At 39.9% G+C, this 19,835-nt stretch overlaps 1 pseudogene; it reads right to left on the minus strand.

The window, feature by feature from the left end:
* Positions 1–18,845: 18,845 nt before the first annotated feature.
* On the minus strand, positions 18,846–19,485 carry LOC130841530 (glutathione S-transferase Mu 4-like; annotated as a pseudogene).
* Positions 19,486–19,835: the final 350 nt, after the last annotated feature.

Below are 19,835 nucleotides of genomic sequence, written 5' to 3' on the forward strand. Positions count from 1 at the left end.
GACACTACAGAGTTCCCCAAGGAGTTCTCACTGGTATAGAAGGAACCTCAGGATTTTCAAAGACATCTTATGAATAAGCAAATACAGAGGTAACTGCATTTTCATCAGGGACTTCAGATTTGTAAGTTTCAAGGAAGCTGGTGGAAATGCTACGAGTGCTTTATTTCCTTGCTAATTTTCTGGTACCAAAACCCCAATCCATTGAAAACATTAAGGTAAATATTAGGCAAATATTTGGGATCACTGTGTGTTAGTGATTCGACTTTAAGTTATTTCATAACCAATACAATTGGCCCCAAGTAAGCCTAGATACAATACTGGGACTTTTCCCCATAACCTGTCATACATCAGGGGCTCAGGATCCTTGTACGTAGAGCCTGGCATTAATCCCATGGCAGAGATGACACGATTGCAAGTAATAAACCTTTTTCAAGCTAAGTTAAAGAAAAAGGTAATCTCCAAGTCATTGGTCAGAAAGCACACAGCCATACTTTAGACAGGACTTGAGTTAGGAGTTGAAAACCCTATAGGAACTGAGAGAGCTGCTTTCTTTGCATATGGCTAATTCTCCATGTCTGGACCTACTTTCTCTGTTGCACTTACATAGAAGCTGAATTTGTTTGCCCCAATCATGGCTTTTCACCATTTCCCCCATTTGAGCACACAACAAAGACTGAATTCAGTCCTCATGTTCTAAATACAAATCCTCAGGAAAAGAAACCTGATTTTGCCAGCTTAAATCATGTACCAACCTTCTGCCCAATCACTGGTGACCAGGGAGGGGACAGACTCCTGTGGTCCACTACCCACTCAGCAGGAGCTGGGAGAGATTTCAGAGAAGAGGCATGGGCCACCGTGAAAATTGATTTGCAGGCCATGATTGTGCCTTCTCCTTAACTATTAATCTCAACTCTACCCAGTACCCCCACCACAACTATAGGTTCTAGTCAAAATGAACTGTAGCAGCTGCTTTAGAGCACAGGGCTCTTTCTCAAATGCCCTTTGCTGCTGCTTCCGTCTGGAATGCTTTCCACTTTTCACCACCTCCCACACACCCCACCCACTTCCTTTCCCTCACTAACACCATCTTTCAGGTGAATACATGTGTCAGGCATCCTATGTGGGCCCATCTCAAACTGCATTCATCCTACTTGTAAGAATTAGAGATGCCTGTTTACCTGCCTGTCCCCACGATACATATAAACTCCAAGAAGGCAGAGATGGCATCTTGCTCATTACTATATGTTCAATGCTTGACAGAGTATTGGCAAGAGTAGGAAAAAGTGATACTAATTAAATGGATGACTAGTCCAAGCTGTAAGACAGAGTATGCTGTCATTGAGAAAACCGCCTCTCCAAGTATCTTATGACTAAACACTATAATCTTTTATTTTATGAGTCATACACAACACCACTTCCTTTTTTGAGATTGTTTTTCTATCTGTTTGATAATTTTAAGTGCTTGAAGTTTCATAGGATTGTCTTCAGATGAGTGTTTCACTATCACCATCTTGGTTGAAGTTCAGTTGAATTTATATATTAAAGTTTTAAAAGAAAATTCCTCTTTCCCATATTTCACTTGCTTCAAAGACATTTATAATAACTTCAAGTGGTGGTGACCCCAGAATTATGATCCCGAAATACCTTTGGGTCATTGGTACAGGATTTTGCAAGCAGGGTTGTGCAGAGGTTGGGGTTCTCTGGGCAGGTCAGCATGCTTAAAATCTTTTGGCTTTGAAACCCCTTAAATATAAAAAATAAATAAAATGAACATCAGTTTTATCTGTTCCCACTGGGTACTCAGACACAAAATCTTTCATTTTCTGAGAATCCTAAAGAGACAACTTGGGATTCACCTCAATCATGTGCCATTGGCTCCTAAGAAAGATAAAAATTAGGCAACCACACACCACGTGGAGGGAAGGGGATTCAGATGTCTTTGCTGCCCTTTCTCTTGAGGTCTGGGAGTAGGGAGGGCCCTGCTTTGTGTTCTGAGATAAGGATCCAGAGCCCTAGCAACAGCTGAAACATGCAGCAGCCCTCTGAGCTTTCTGTCATCCAGCATTCCCATTGCCTTGGCTTTGAAGCTAACAATGGAAAGCTAGAGTTAGATTTTTCAAACTGTGCCTTGTATGAATTTTCTTGGTGTCTGAAGGCTATTTTGAAAGTATATTTAGGCTTCTGGTATTCTTGTGAAAGTACAGTTTTTAAAAATATTTAGCTCATTTGTTGAGTATAATTTCTGAAATAATTCACTTCTTTTCTCGTTTTAAGTAACAACGTAATTTGTAACCAGCATCAATGTGTTTGTTCTAAAGTATACACTGTCTATAAGGAAAAGTAAGTTTTGATCATGTAGTTCCCTAGAGGAAGAAAACATATTTGTTTGACTTGACCCACATGAGCAAGGACAGACAAACATTTTGTAACTTGTATAGTTTATTATTTCATTTCTCTAACATTTGTTTAATTATTCATATTTTCGATATCTCTTCCTACCTATAACATTAACTACGAGTTACAAATAGTATGCGTGTTTCTTCTGTAACATTAGAACAAAATCATGGAAAATATTTTCTGCCAGTCTTCAGGTTCTCATAAATAGTTGCTCTGTAAATAGTTGTAAGAGGTAAGCTCAGCGTCTTCCTACTCTGACATCTATTTATTTTAAATTATAGAATCTTGATCAAATGTTAACATTCCAGTGATATATTGAGATAATGGCTTTGATATCTAACATTTCTATAGTGCTCAATATATGTGTTAGTGCTCTAAGTACTTTACAAACATATTAACTCATTTAATAGTACCACACAGAATCTCTGTGAGGATGGTATCATTATTATCCACTTTTTATGGATGAGAAAACCAAGGCTTTGAGATGCTCAAGGACTCGTAACTAGTGAGCCAAGTGGAGTCCAGATTCTCATCTAGGCAGTCTGACTCCAGAGGCTGTGTGTGCTCTTCACCACTTTGTTTTATATAGAGAGATATAGATTAGCAGTTCTCAAACAGGGGTGATTCTGCTCCCCACCAGAGGACATTTGGCAAAGTCTGGAGACATTTCTGTTGTCACAACTGAGAAGGGGGGCACAATACTACTGGTATCTAGTAGGTAGAGACCAAGGATGCTGCTGCTAAACATCCTACAAAACACAGGAGAGTTTGCCAAAACAAGGAATTACCTGGAACAAACTTCAATACTGTCAAGATTGAGAAACCCTGATATGAATATTTAGATGATAGATAGATAGATGATAGATAGATAGATAGATAGATAGATATTTAGATGATAGATAGATAGATAGATGATATGATTGAGGGCTATGGAAATTGATACACAAGCTGGCTTCCTAAGATTCAATTTTTTAAAGTTAAAAAATAATTTAAATTTTATTTAAAGTTAAAAATAATTTAAATTTAAATAATTTAAACACTAAAAATTCCCATTGCTTCTCACAAGGGGAGGATAGGGTCCTAGTCAAGGTGGTTAAGTGCAATTTAGGTCTCCCTTCGGGAGACCTAAATAGACATTTCTCCAAAGAAGACATAGAGATGGCCAACTGACACACGAAAAGATGCTCAACATCACTAATCATTAGAGAAATGCAAATAAAAACGACAATGAGGTATAATCTCACACCAGTCAGATTGGCCATCATCAAAATATCTAGAAACGATAAATGCTGGAGAGGCTGTGGAGAAAAGGGAACTCTCCTGCTCTGTTTGTGGGAATGTAAGTTGGTGCAGCCACTATGGAAAACAGTATGGAGGTTCCTTAAAAAACTAAAAATAGAACTACCATATGACCCAGCAATCCCACTACTGGGCATATACCCAGAGAAAACCATAATTCAAAAACATAAATGTACCACAATGTTCATTTCAGCATTATTTACAATAGCCAGGATATGGAAGCAACCTAAATGTCCATCGACAGATGAATGGATAAAGAAGATGTGGCACATATATACAATGGAATATTACTCAGCAATAAAAAGGAATGATATTGAGTTATTTGTAGTGAGGTGGAGGGACCTAGAGTCTGTCATACAGAGTGAAGTAAGTCAGAAAGAGAAGAAAAAATAGCATATGCTAACACATATATATGGAATCTAAAAAAATGGTATTGATGAACTCAGTGGTAGAGGAAGAATAAAGACTCAGAGGTAGAGAACAGACTTGAGGACATTGGGAGGTGAGGAAGGAGAAGCTGGAAGAAAGTGAAAGAGCAGTATTGACATTTATATACTATCAAATGTAAAATAGGCTGGTGGGAAGCAACTGCCTAACACAGGGAGATGGACTCGATGATTGCTGATGACCTAGAAGGGTGGGATAGGGAGGGTGGGAGGGATGCTTGGGAGGCAGGCTCAAGAGGGAGGGGATATGGGGACATATGTATAAATACAGCTGATTCGCTTTGTTGTACAGTGGAAACTGGCACAACAGTGTAAAGCTATTATACTCCAATAAAGATCGAAAAAAAAAAATGACTGCCCTTTGTGGAATCACATGAATCATCTGGCCGTCACCATCCTGCTTGTTCCCGTTCTGGCTCTAAATTGCAGAGCCACATAGTGGTGGAATTCTTCCCTTAGACCCTCACACTCTTGACTCTTCAGTCTTAATCCCAACTCACAATTTCCTCAAGTGGTAGCACAGAAAGACACAGATCCATCTCTACTCCCCAAGCCTTCCAGGAGTTTCAGACTCAACACAGGAACACACTACTGGGGAAGTCATCTGGCCTGTTCCTGAAAGGAACTGTCACTGAGGGCTGGGTCTTTTGTCGGGGGGGGTGGGGGGGGAAGGAACAGCTTCAGCAAGCAAGGAGGGGATGTTAATGCATCAGTGTGGGAGGCAGGCAGGGTGCAGGATTGAAATGCTCTGAAAGACACAGGATTAGAGTCAGGAAAGGGTGACGGTAGTTAGAAAGCCATAGCGGCCCAAGCTTTTGGTAGACATCTAATGCTGAGGAACCCTGATTTTGGCCTGTCAAGGACTGAGGAGCATGCAGGTCATCCTCTTGACTACTTCCAGACCTGGCCAGTGAACAAGTGTCTGCTAATGGAAAAGGCTGGAGACCCGCTGACCAAGAATTGCAGAGAAAGAGATGGAGGTCTCCCTAGCTCCTCATGCAAAATTTCCTACTACTTCCCAGAACTCTGCCTGGACTAGGTCATCAGGAATGGAAGCTGGCTTTGCCAAGTTAAATGAGAGCTCATGATATCATTCTCCTGGCTTCCCTTCCACTGGCTTAATTAAAAGGAACCCCTCAAATATCTCCTCCACAGGGATCTAGCTCTGCATGTGTGGCAAGTATTCATTTACTTCTTCTACTGGAGAAGAAAAAAATATCTAATCTCTGATAGGGCACACTCTAGTAAAAATAGTAGTTTTTCTCAAATTTAAGCAAATTTAACATTTCAGAAAGGAGGTCATCTTTTTTTTGTTTTTTTTTTTTTTGAGCTTTACATCCTCACTGACACATCACTGCACCTCCACCCTCAGGAAGAAAAATCATTCCTGTTTGATGGGGTCTTTGACTAACTAAAGGAGTTTCCTAGATTCATGTCAGAATTTAACATATATTTCTACTAGTAAATTGGGAAAATAAAAATGATTGGAATATTCAATATACTTTTCTATCTTTTATTTATGCTATTCCTTCAGACCTGGGAGGTCATTGGTGCCTGCCTATGTCAGATGCTGCGTGACCCCATAAGATTTAAGTTCGCTTCATCACTGTCATTATACCACACAACCGACCTTTTCAGAAGGGCGCTCTACCATCAAGACTATTCTTAGCTTTGACACTGGGTGTGTTGTTTATACACTATTTTCTAGAGCCAATCCCCAGCCAAATTCCAATCATGCCACATTTTACAACCAGCACATGGTGGCTTGGAGTTCAGAGATTGCCTCTCTACTGGGTCTGCTCTTGAATCAGGGATCTTCTCCACCACTAACTAGACCATATAACAAGCTGCAGAGATTGTTCAATCACAGCATTGGTTTCTGCTCCCACACTAGGCTTTACCCACAGGGGCTCTTGCCACATGAAGAGTTTCAATGTCAATGGAACATTTTGTTCCTTAAAGTTCTCAAAGAGAAGGATACTGGGGCACAAGCTTACATTTTCTAAGATATGATTACATTGATAAGGTTTCATATGCCTGTGTTTATCCAAGCAATTTAACTGATAGGCACTAGAACATTTTTTCCAGCAACATTTAAGTAATTAGCTGGTATTCTGGAAACAGTTCTTTGGCTAGTCTTTCAAAAAAGAACTGATTGCTCATTCTCTCTCTGACTTCTAACCACTGAGCCATTTGTTCAAAGTTGTCAGCTGAATGAATGTGGAAAATGTTCCATTTGGAGAGGTCAAGGTTAAAACAGAATTCAGTCTCAGATTTACTTGGCTCTAGCGTAGAATTACATGCTCCCATTTTTCTTAACTCCTGCCAGAATAAGCAAAAAAAAAAAAAAAAAAAAAAAAGATATTCTACTTCACCTTAGCTATATTCAGAGCACTGGTGAATTAAGAATTTATCCAATGCAGCTGACACTAAGCAGAGAGTCAGCCAGAACAATGCCTAGCACACAGTAGGTGCTTAATAACTATATGATATTGAAACAACTTAGTGACACCAAATTTGGTGGCAGACATAACATCAGGACGCCCAGCCCCAGAGTGTGTCGTCTGCTGCTTAGGCACTCTGTGCTCACACGTTGGTTTATTTTTACATGCACACATTTTATAAAAAATGTTTTCATCTATAATTTTAATATCCAGCCAACTGTGCATAATGTTTAACAAAGAAACACTTCTAGAAGAACCACAGGGAAGTAACAATTGCTGCTTTTCTCCCCAGCCCCTGATACAAGGTTTCTTGACAAGGGACAAATTGGATGGCAGCTCTTGCTCACTTTCAGGGCCCACGGACCGAGTTTCAGGAGGCAAGTATCTACTGTTGTAGCCTGGTCCTCAAAACAATGGCTGGAATGGCTTTAAGTGTGGTGGAAACAAGGCATCAGCACAGGTGTCATGAACTGACAGACCCTGCTCAGCCTAAAACCATCTCTATTTCTGATTGGCTGCTCATGGCCTGAAGACTGCCTATCAAAGCTTTTCCTTTGAGTTAAGCATTGCCCTTTCCCCCAGAACTGCTTTAAATTTGCCTCGAGATGGAAGAACTAAGGGTCAGTAATACCCAACCATGAGGTGAATCAATCATATCTACTAGCAACATGAAGTAGGAACAGCTTAAGATCAATGGAAGTCTCTTAGAATGGGAAAAGACCTCTGAGGAAAGGATTGGGGGAGTGAGAAGTGTGGAGGCCTGGTGCTATTTATAACCTGTTATGAATGATATTTTAGAAAGTTAAGATTGAACATACAAGCTTTGTGGTGGATAGTCTGGAGTTTAGTTCCCAGCTCCACCACTTACCAGCTGTGTGAATATATGCAAGTCATTTAACATTTCCAACCATGTTTCCTCATCTCTAAAATGGAGATACATAATAATACTACCTGTATTCGTTTCCTGAGGCTGTCATAACAAATGATCACAAACTTGGTGGCTTAAAACAACAGAAATGTATTCTCTCACAGTTCTGGAAGCCCAAAATCCAAAGTCAAAACTTCAGCAGAGTTGGTTCCTTCTGGAGGCTCTGAGGGAGAATCCATTCCATGCCTCCCTCCTAGCTTCAGGTAGCTTCAGGCAAACCTTGATGTTCCCTAGCTTGGGGCGACATAGCTCCAATCTCTGCCTCTGTCTGCACATTACCACCTTCTTTGTGTCTCAAAATCTCCCTCTCCTTCCTCTTATATGGAGACTGATGATTGGATTTAGGCCCTACCCTAATCCAGGATGATTTCGTTTGGAGATCCTTAATTACAGCTGCAAAGATCCTTTGTGCAAATAACGTTACATTCACCGGTATAGGGGGTTAGGACTTGCACTGTCATATTGACAGGATACTATTTAACCATTACACTATCATATATGGTTATTGTCAAGAGTTAGTAAGTTAATATACTAAAGACCTTAGTATACTGCCCAGGGACGGTAAGCACTCAATAAATGATCACTATGATTTCAAACATGTAAGTCCTCTTCACTTACAAGCTTACACAGGAAAAAAAGTCCTGCTCTACAGAAAAAGCATGATGACTATCTTTTTGGTGTTTATATGCCAACGTTTTGGTGTCTATTCTCACAGTATTTGTTAGATGGATGCACATTTGCTGACCTTATACTTGGTTCTAAGATGCTTTACAAATATTAACTCTTTAATATCTGATATCTGCAAAAACAGTGGTAAAGTCAAAAGTCGTAGTAAAGAGACTTGTAAGATAAGTAGGAATGCTAAAATAGAGATTATATGTAAAAAAAAGATGAGACATCCAAACAAGATAATGTAGACTTCTCTCTCTCTGCTCCCTGCTAAACACGACTATGAACCCTAAAAACAACTCAAGAGACAATCAAAGAAAAACTCTGAAATGTGGAAGATGGACCACAAGACTGGAGGAACACAACAGTGGCAGGGCATCTTCTGAACCACCACCCAACAGAAGAAGGCCAGGAAGATCATGCAGACCTGGCATTTCTCAACCCCCAACCTATCAAGAGAAAGGGCAACCCAGATAGGCTCTCTCCTTCCCTAGATGGAACAGGAGTCCCACTGACAATATTATGTATACTTGGCAGAATAAGCGAGGGGGATCAATTGGAAACCCTACTGACAATAAATTACTAGGGTAAGCACTCTCTATCCTTAAGGCTCACCTCCCCCACCTTGAGATATGACACAGGGGGTCAACAGCACAAGTGCCAGCTGGGGAAGCATTCTCCTCCTCCACCCAGAGACACTCTGTGTGTGTGTGTGTGTGTGTGCGCAGATTGGTGGGAGAGGGGGATTAACAAGTGGACCACGCCACAATAATTGTGTATGTAGCCTGGGATGTGCTCTCCATCTTTCACAAGCAGGGGTGAACTGCCACAAGATGCACCCAGCCCAGGAAGCCTATTTGTCCCTGCAGACCTAAGACTCTCCCTGCTCCCACTCACAGACACTCAGAGGAATCCTCACGACAAGCACCCAACTAGGGAGGCACACTTCGTCCCCCACAGACAGGAGGATCCTGCTAAAACTAACACCAGAAAATACCATTCAACCCTGAAGCAGGGAGACTCCCTTCCCCCACCTACAAGATCCAGACAGCCAAGCCTGAGCAAAATTCTTCAGCTCCCTCAAACAACACTAGCAAGGACCAGTGGGAGCCCCAGTGACATGAGAGAAACTGAGTGGGCAAAAATAGAACCACAAAAGCTCTGAAAGTTATACTGTCACTGGAACCACAGTTCCCAAGTTAGACCAGGACCTGCATGCTAAATCTCAATAAAGTGACTTCCTGTTAAAATGAAAAAGTTAGTGGGGACTAACTTTTTAGTCTCCTAGTGTAATGGCCAAAATGTCCCAATGTACAATTGAAAATCACTCCATATCAGGAACCAGGAAAATCACATACCTGAAGGAAAAAAAGACATTTAATTGATGTCAACACTGAGATGAATCAGATGTTGGAATTATCTGAGAAAGATTCAATAAACAATTATAAATTATATTGAAACAAGCGAAAAAATGATTTTTAAAAATCTCAGCAAAGAAACAGAAGTTACAAAAAAAAGAAATGGAAATTAAGAAGTGAAAATTATGAGAAATCAAAACTCACTGGATAGCCTCAATTGTACAGTAGAGATGACAGAAGATATTGTAGAATCAGCGAATTTGAGGGCAGATCAATCAAATTTATTCAAATATTTTCAAACCATATATCTGACAAAGGACTTGTATCTAGAATAAATAAGGAACTCTCAAATGCAATAGTAAAGAAATAATCAATCCAATTAGAAAATGGGCAAAAGACAAACAGGCATTTCACCAAAGAAGATATCTAGATAAAAATAAACACATGAAAAGATATTCAATATCATTAGCCATTAGAGAAATGCAAATTAAAACCACAATGAGATATCATTACGTACCTATCAGAAGAGCTAAGATAAAAAATATTGATAACACCGAAATGCTGACATTGTTGGTAAGAATGTAAAATGGTACAGCCATTCTGTAAATTGGTTTGGCTTTTAAATAAACTAAACACGAAATTACCATATGAAACAGTAACTACATTCATAACATGAAAACTTAAAATTCACACAAAAACCATCCACAAATGTATTAGTCCAAAACTGGAAAATAACCCAAATGTCCTTCAACAGGTAAATGGTTCACCAAGGGGTAATACATCCATATCATTGAATACTACTCAGCAATAAAAAGAAACAGACTATTAATAAATGTAACGACTTTGATGAATCTCTAGAGAATTATGCTAAGTGAAAAAAATTAACCAATTCCAAATGGTTACATACTGTAGGATTCTAGTTATGCAAAATTTTGAAAAGAAAAAATTTTAGAAATGGAGAACAAATTAGTGGTTGCCAGGGGGTTCAGGTGAAGGGAGGTAAGGTGGTGGATATAATTATAAAAGGACAACAGGATGGACTCCGCTGGTGATGAAAATGTTCTGTTCCTGGACTGTTTCAATGTCAGTATCCTGGCATTGTTATTTTACTACAGTTTTGCAAGATACTACCATTGGGAGAAACTGGGTGAAGGGTACACAAGTTCTTTCTGTATTATTTCTTACAACTGCATGTAAATCTACAACTATCTCAAAAGTTTAAATAAAACGAGAGACAAGGTAATGGTCATTGCACATGCAAATAGAATGAATTGTAGGAATATTTTTCCAAGGCAAAGAGCAAACCCTGTGACATAGTATGAAAAGTGCTTTTCTTATGCACTCCACTGTAAACTACAAGCAAGGAGGAGACAAAATTGACCAAATGTAGAAAAGTTTGCTCATAGAGATTTGACCGGAATCACTGTGGGCACATGATGGCCTTGATGCTAGTTAAAGCTAAGGTTCAGTTTTGGAACTTAGAGACTCACCTGAGGGAACATTTGCCTCCAGCTTTAGGTGGTTCCATAGAGTCAGGGCCTGTTCCAATCTGCACAATATCAAAGGGGCCAGTGGGGATAGTGTGAGTGTGGACATAAGGATGCTAAGGCTCTCCATACATCTCTCATGGAGCCCACCAAGAATGAGGTTACCAACCTCAGTGGGTGTTCCATATCAATGGAACATGGCGAAAAGCTGCCTGAGAGAATACATTCCAGCAGGTTTTAAAAAAAGGTGACCAAATTTATAGGTTGGAAGGACCACATCACGATCCAATTGGTGTAAACGCTTCCAGGAACTTCAAACATAAAGTATATGATTTACTCACTTTAGACCAACACACATTTGACCATAGGAACAGTCTTCCAAGTCCTTGCTCACTCATAAGGAGAATAGTTTCTCTTCTTCATAGATTTAGAGACATGATCCTCTATAAGATTTGCTTCTAAATTGAAGCAAGCCACAAACTGTCAGTCTTTACAATCCTCAAATTCTCTAACTTTAGTTTAGCACTCAAGGGAGTCAGTTGGCTGTGGAGAGAGAAAGCGAGAGCCTTTCTGGGGGAAAAAAGGCCCCAAATGACAAGACAGCTTTCCAGAATGAGAAACCATAGTTGGAACATGGTTTGGGCTCAATCCAGGCCTCTACTGATGTGGGGCTACAGAAACAGAGCCCTGAATTCCTGACATAGTAACTACCTTTGCTCTCAAACCACTGGTTAATGTTCTCCAACTCTGTGGCATAGTTATCCTAGATATTACTGAAAAAGAAGAAATCTACAAACATTTTGTTGGGCTGAAAAGAAGGGTTTTTGGCAATGGCAGATTTCGATCCAGGAAGAAAAAATGCATTGAACATTTCTCTGTCATCTCACAGGAACTCTGAGGGGAATTTTGGAGTCCTGCTTGGTGTTAGGAGATAAAAGGGGGACAAAACCTTTCTCCACCCTGAATCTGGTGGTGGAGGCCTCCTCAGTACCAAATGACACAAAAACTTTTCCTTGACTTTAAAAATATGCTCTCCCACTGAGATGAGATTCAATATGTGCAGTTAGGTAACATATTTCTTTTAGAAATTGTGGAAATATCTGTGATGTCACTGATAATAACTGTGTAGGGCAGTGTTTTCTAAAGACACTTTGACGAAAAAGTGTCCAGTGTCAAATAAGTTTGTGAAATGCTGCATCATCTACTTTTTAAATAGCAAATTAAAGTCTGGGAGAGGTGAATTGTTAAGAATGCTGTGTAAATTTCTTTAACTTGGCCTGTCAAAAACTTATTTGATCACACAACCCTGTCAAGGTATACATTTCAAAAAGCTAAAAATCATGACTATCATACAAACATAGTATGCATGTCCAAAGTTTGTTTTAACATGAAGATTTATTTAGCTTGTTAATGAGGGTATGTATTAATGCTAGCTCAAAGAAGGATCTGAGAGACTAGTATATACAATCACTGAAAGAAAGAATTCTGAAATAAGATTGCTAAATTGCTGAAATATAAAACAGGTAAATGTCTTACAGGGGAATAAAACTATTGGAATTATCTTTTTCATTGGACAGAAATTATTTGTGTTTCTACTGGACAAAAATCATTGGCAACTTCTACAAGTTAACCTGTAACTTTACAGAATCTTCGCCTTAATCAATGGCAAAAAGTCAAACAATGGTATGTGCTTCTAGAGCAGTAATTCTCAAAGTGTGCTCCGTAGACCGGCATCACAAGCATCACCGGGGATCCTAGAAGACATTCAATTTCTTGAGCCCCACTCAAGACCTACTGAGTTAGAAACTCTGGACTAGAACCCAAGCCCTCCAGGGCACTCTGATGCTTATGGAAGTTTGAGAACCGTTGACCTACAGAATCGATCTTCAGTCAACATGAGTATATTGCCAATATTCAAGTATGACCTTGCAAAGATATGTAGTCATCTTTTTGCCTATTTCTAAATTTTGGATAAATCTTCTTAGCCTATTTTTCAGTATCACACTTTGGAAATGTGAATGTACAATGAATAAAAACCATCTAGAGGTTGAGAAAAAAGAAGACATTTGTTACTTTCTATTTCATCCTCCTTCAAATTACAGTTCAAGTCACACCTTCTCCAAGAAAACACTCTAACCCTTTTTAACCCTCTCCAATCTCTCTCCTCCTTTATTTTCTATAGCCTCCTAATTTACACAGTTTAACCATTAGTTTGACACAACGCTAATAGTTTTATGTGTGTTAATTTTATTTCCACATTGAAAACTGCATGAAGGCAGAAATTGTGACTTATGCCCTCTTCTCAATCCAAACTTTGATGTGGTCACAGCATCATAGATTCTCAAGATTGGAAAGTACTTTGAACATCAACTTGTCTGGTTAAGTATGCAATATTAGAATTCTCTTCTCATCTGTGGTAGGCAGAATTCTAAGATGGTTCCCCCAAGTTTTCCCCCACCCAAGTGTACACACTTTGCATAATTGCCAGGTAATGACTATGATGGAGTTTACTCCCATAATTAGGTTATGTTATATGGCACAATTGACCTTAAGACAGGGAAATTATTCAGGTAAACTGACAATCATGTGAACCCTTTTAAAAGTATAATAGTTTCCTCTTACTGGTCACAGAAGAGGAAGTCAGATACTCAACCATCAGAAAGATTCAACACACTCTTGTTGCCTTGAAGATGGAAGAGGACACATGACAAGGAATGTATGCAACCTCTAGAAGCTGAGAGCCACCAATGCCTAACAGCCAACAAGGAAGTGGAGACCTCAGTCCTACAACCACAAGGAACTGAATTCTAATAAGAATGAACTTTGCAGTGGATTTTTCCCTAAAACCTCTAGATCAGAATTCAGCTTGACCAACACCTTGATATCAGTCTTGTGACACACTGAGCAGAGAACCAGTCATGTTCTGCTAGACTTCTGACTGACCTATAGAACTGTGAGCAAATAAATGTGTGTTGTTTTAAGGCACTAAGTTTCTAGCAATTTGTTATACAGCTATAGAAAATTGATATATCATTTTTCCAAGAGTTAAGCTGGCTTCTTCTTGAATACTTGGGGCAAAAAGAAGCTTATGCTCCATACCCTAGGGCCATTTGCACCTTTCACTCCTGCAAGACAACTCATTCTGATTTTAGACAGCTCTGACTTTTAGAGAGTGCTTGATCATACCGAACATCCACTCATCAATATTCCCTTAATCCTGTCTTAATCTGTTTAGACTACTATAATAGAACACCATAGATGGAGTGGCTTATGAACAACGCACATTTGTTTCTTGTAGTTCTGGAGGCTGGGAAGTCCAAGATCAAGGTGCAGGCAGATTCTGTGTTTGGTGAGAGCCCACTTCCTGGTTCATAGACGGTTTTCTCCCTGTGTCCTCACATTGTGGAAGAGATAAGGGAGTTCTGTGGAGTCTCTTTTGTAAGGAGCCCTCTGGAGTCACTAATCCCATTCATGAGGAAGCTGCCCTCATGACCTAAATGCCTAACAAAGGCTCCATATCCTAATACCATTACATCGGGGGTTCGGATGTCAACAGATGAATTTGCAGGGGACACAAACTTTCAATCTATAGAAACCCCTTAGAGCCATACAATGCAAGTCTGAGCTCGTTTCCATTTGCTTTCATTCTTCCTTGTGGCTGTCAGACAGTGATTTGAGCCACACAAGAGCCTGGATAGAGGGTTCCATAGTACCCAGGGCTAACTGTCTACACTTAGAAACCCCATCTAGCTTCTGAGCCTGTGTTCATTCCAATACACCACACTTTACATCGGAGAAATTTTTATCACTACACTGCCTCTGTATGGAGCATCAGGATAAGCTATGCTGTATTAGAGAAAGTGTCAGCAAATTTTTTCTGTATAATAAATAATTTTAGGCTTTGAGGGCCATGCAGTCTTTGTCACAACTGCTCTGCCATTAGAGCACAAAAGCAGCCATAGACAATATATAAAAAAATGGGCACTTTTGTATTCCAATAAAACTTTATTTATAAAACAGGCTTCCTGGGCTTCCTAGGTGGCGCAGTGGTTGAGAATCCACCTGCCAATGCAGGGGACATGGGTTCGATCCCTGCTCCAGGATGATCCTACATGCCACTGAGCAACTAAGCCTGTGCGCCACAACTATTGAGCCCATGTGCTGCAACTACTGAAGCCCACACGCCTAGAGCCCGTGCTCCACAACAAGAGAAGCCACGGCAATGAGGACCCCGTGCACCACAACGAAGAGTAGCCCCCACTCACCGCAACTAAAAAGAAAGCCTGGGCACAGCAAAAAAAAAGAACCAACACAGCCAATAAAATAATAAATAAATAAACAAATAAATTTATTTAAAAAAAAAAAACAGGCTTCCTGCTGGATTTGGCCTACAGGCTGTTCTTAGCCACTCTACTGTAGTTTGGCTCTAGAAAGTTTCACACCAGCAATTAAATTTAAATGTCCAGGTTAGAAGTGGCATATAGCCCTTTACTCACAACTTCTTTGGCCAGAATTAAACACATGGCCCCACTCAGCTACAGGGAGCAAGGAAGTATAATCCTACTGTGTTCCCAGAATAAGGAAAGTAGGAAATACCTGCTGAGTAATATGAATACCACAGAGTGCATGTATTAAAGTTGCATATTTGCATGCCTGTCTTTTCTACTACCGAGTAAACCCCTCAAGGTCAAGAAACTTATACACAGAGCCAAACAAATGTAGTAGATGTGCATAAAAAGAGAGAAGCAGAGGGAAAGGAAAAGGAATTACCAAAAAGCCAGTGGACAGGATAATGATTGTACTGGTAATGAGGGAAATAATTATCATTACTGATGGTGGCGATAGTTATGGTGATTATATTGTTAAAGCTAGTAGTAGTGATGTTCTTAAAGGAGCAATCTATACTCCTATACTCATCTTATATTAAATCCTCAACTCATTTCAATCTGACTCCTTCCCCCAACTCGCAATTCTCCAAAACTATGCTTGCTAAAGTCATAAGTAACCTCCTATTTGCAAAACTTAATAGGCAAATTTCTTAATCCTTTTCTTACTGGACTTTTCTGCTGTATGTGAAACCACCAAACATTACCTTCTTGAAATTTTCAACTCCATACACCTTTGTGACACAGCAATTTCATGGTTTTCCTCCATGTCTCTCCAACCATTCTCTGAATTGCCCCTACTCTTCCAATTCCTTAAATATTAATATTTCTTAAGACTTTATCCTCCTCCCTTTACTCCTTTTCTCACTCTGCTACCATCACCTGGATGGTCTCACCTACTCACATAGTTTTCACCACCTTCTGTAATGCTGTTGACTCCCATACCCATATTGCCTGTCCATACTTTCTCCCAAGTTTCAGAATCATGCATTTAACTTTTAGTCTCATACTCTCGCCAGGAAGTCCCATAGATATTTCAAACAAAACGTGGTAGAAAATACACTCCTGTCATATCTCAGTGGTTACAATGCCATTTACACCAGTCATTCAAGCTAGAAACCTGCAAGATGTTATGCACTCTTCCTCCCTGGTCCCATCTCCCTGTCTATCCCAAATATTTCTTTCTCTTCCTTCCTTTCCAGACTACTGTCTTGAACTGTATTCCTAACAACTTTCATCTTGATTACCAAACAGCTTTCTAACTTATCTCCCTAATTCCTTTGGTTTTATCTTAAAATGTTTTGTACAGAAAACTATAGTAATAAATATAAGATATATCCATGCATCCACCCCCTGCTTTATCAAATCTTAATTTGTTACTCGTATAATATTTGTAACTGATTTTTAAAGGAAAGTAGTAAAAGATCTAGGTGAAGTTCCATGTGTTACCACCCCTAATCTCATTTTCTCCTTTTTCTCCCTAGAAGTAATCAGTATCATGAATTTAGAATTTGTCATTATTGTGCAAGCTTTAGTTAAATGATTACATTTGTAGACATCCCTAGAACGCATATGGTATTATTTTTCAAGTTTTAAACTTTATATAAGTGAGACCAAACCACATGAATACTTATGAAATTTGCCTTTCACTCGGTATTATGTGTTATAAAATACAATTTGAAGGCACCCTGAGGACTTCAATTGGATTTATATGTTGATATTTTATCCAGCAAACCTCTTATTTGTTTCAATAATTTATGTGTAGGTTCTCTTGAATTTTCCTGAATTTTCTGTGTGGACTATCACAATCTGCAGATAAAAACAGTTTGTCTCTTCCTAACCCAATTTGGATACACTTTGTTTTTCCTGACTTTTTGCATTGGTTAGTACCTTCAGTATAATGTAGGACTGAAGCATTTATTAATGTTTCTTGAGATCCTGACTTTATGGGAATGTGTCAAAAGTGTCAAAATTAAATATATGTTTGCCCTAGGTTTGGGATGGATACATTTGATTGAATTTTATCAAGTGCTTTTTCTGCTCAAGTGATATGATTATAGGACTGTGTTTTTTATTAGTGTGGTATATCACTTTCATAGATTTTCTGATAATGAATTATTATTCTGTTTCTGAGATAAACTCTACTTGGTTGATGTATTGAAATCTTCCTGGGATTTGTTTTAATCAGGTATGGTAAAGTGACACATATGGAGACAACTGCCTTTGGAATAAGAGTATATTACTCACAGTTCCCAAGAAAAGAGGACATGTCACACCATGCAGGGTCACATGAGGAAGTACTAGGGTCAAATAGGAGGCAGAAGGAGCAAAGGAAAAATATGAGCACAAGCCTTCACTGTCATTTTGGTGGGAAGGAAAATGCAAGGGAAGTTAAGCATTTTAGAATTGGCTAGTTTGAATAATTTCAGTGGGCTCTGAGCTATGGGGGTGGTTGCCAGTTGTCCTATACCTGGCCCTGGAGTGATTTAGGGCAGGGGGAATATTGGCTTGGTGTATGAAAGTTCAATAAAGGAGGTAGTTGGGGGCATGGACTATGGATTGGTTGGTTTGCATATCAAAGACATCCTGGCAGGCAAGTTGTTTAATATCTCCAGGAATTAGCTAGCTCTGAAAAGGGCAGTATCTTCAGGATTACCAAGGTCCCAAGATGTCAAAGCCTCATATAAAATACAGAAAATAAAAAATACAATTACTACAGTTGAGATGCTTTTATTTTTTGTTTTATTTTTAGTACTGCTGGGTTTGATATGGTAACATTTGCTTCATGAGATAGGTCTAGGATTTTCTTCTCTTGTATATTACTTTATAAATTGTGTGTGTGTGTGTGTGTGTGAGATTGAGAAAGAGAGAGGGAAATCTCAAATGAACAAAATGTATACAATTGGTGAATCTGGGTAAATAGTATATAGGAATTCTTACAGTTTTTCTGTGTGTGTGTGTGTGTGTGTGAAGGCTTTACTGGGGACCAGGCAGGGCAGGGGCAGGAACCATGCTGGGGGAGCAGGGTCTCCACATCAGGCCAATACTGGTCTTCAGAGCAGCATTGGGGAGCTCAGGGCTGAGCTCTACTGGGGAGGGGTCCAGTCAAGTACCTCAAAGTAGAAGCAATCACTGAAGGGAGGGATAGTCTGGTTGGCTTATGCAGGAAGGATAAGATTGGCAGGGGGCAGGGGTGGGGGGAATTGCTAATGAAAAGTAAGGTGCAGTAAACCTTTAAAGGGCCAAGATGAACAGGGATTAGGGGAGGGGAAGGGGCTAATAAGGCCTGAGGGGTGGGGAAGGGAAAGAAAAGAAAGAGAAAGGAACAAGGGGGATGATTCTGGGGGTGCAGGGAGGTTCAGCTTTTCTCTAAGGCCCCAGTGAAGCAGAGACAGCTCCTATCTTCTGGTCTTACAGAACTCTACTTGTTGCTCAGCACAGCAATCTTATGTACATAGGGCCTGAGCAAAGGCAGCTGAATTTTATGTAGGCAGAAATCATCTTCAGGCCTTCTAAGTGGGCGATGAAGTCTTTCATGTTTGGAAATGCATCTAGGCACGAGGGCTCAAATATATGGTGCAGGTCAAGAATGTCAAAAGCAAGAAAATCCACAGAGGTGATCTTGTCTCCTGCAAGACATGGACTCTTCCCCAGAAACTGAGAAGAGCCTCATCTTTTCACAGAGCTCCTCCAAGTACTTAGACTTCAGTTTCTCAAAGTCAGGGCTGTAGCAGACACTGACCAGCTAATTGGAAGTGTCCATAACCTAAATCTCAAAAATGTCTACATGAATATTCTCTTCTGTCTCCCCTCATAGGTTGTATTTGCAAGCAATGTAGCAAAGGATGGCATTGCTCTGGGTGATCTTGTGAGCATCATCAATTAAATAGGGCAGACTGAGAAAGTCCAGGCCCGGCTTCAATTTCTCATTCAGCCACTGGCTTCTGTCAGGGTCAGGAGCATCCTCCATCATGTGCTTCTTTTCCTCATAGTTTAAGTCTTTGTATTCCAGAAGCAGACAGATAGTATGAACCAGTCTGTGAGTGCTCCAGTAACCCAAGGTCATGGCCATGGTTCAGCTTTCTGTGGACTCAGGGGATGGTCTCAGTGGAGCTAGGCTGAAACGTCATCCTTGCAATTTTTCTTTAAGTTAGAATTTATATCAAAATAAAAAGTTATAGGGAAGAAGGAAAGAAGAAAGGAAGGAAGGAATCAGGGGGTTGTGAGCCGCTCTAGCAAATTAATCAAACCCAAAGAGGGGGTCATGGGAACCTCTGATTTAGAGTCAGTTGGTCAGAAGTACAGGTGACAACCTGGGCTTACCATTGGAATCTGAACTGTGTTGGAGGGGCAGTCTTGTGGGACTGAACACTTAACCTATGGAATCTGATGCTATCTCCGAGTAGATGGTGTCAGAACTGA

The sequence above is a fragment of the Hippopotamus amphibius genome, chromosome X (genome assembly GCF_030028045.1).
Source record: "Hippopotamus amphibius kiboko isolate mHipAmp2 chromosome X, mHipAmp2.hap2, whole genome shotgun sequence".
Classification (NCBI taxonomy): domain Eukaryota; kingdom Metazoa; phylum Chordata; class Mammalia; order Artiodactyla; family Hippopotamidae; genus Hippopotamus; species Hippopotamus amphibius.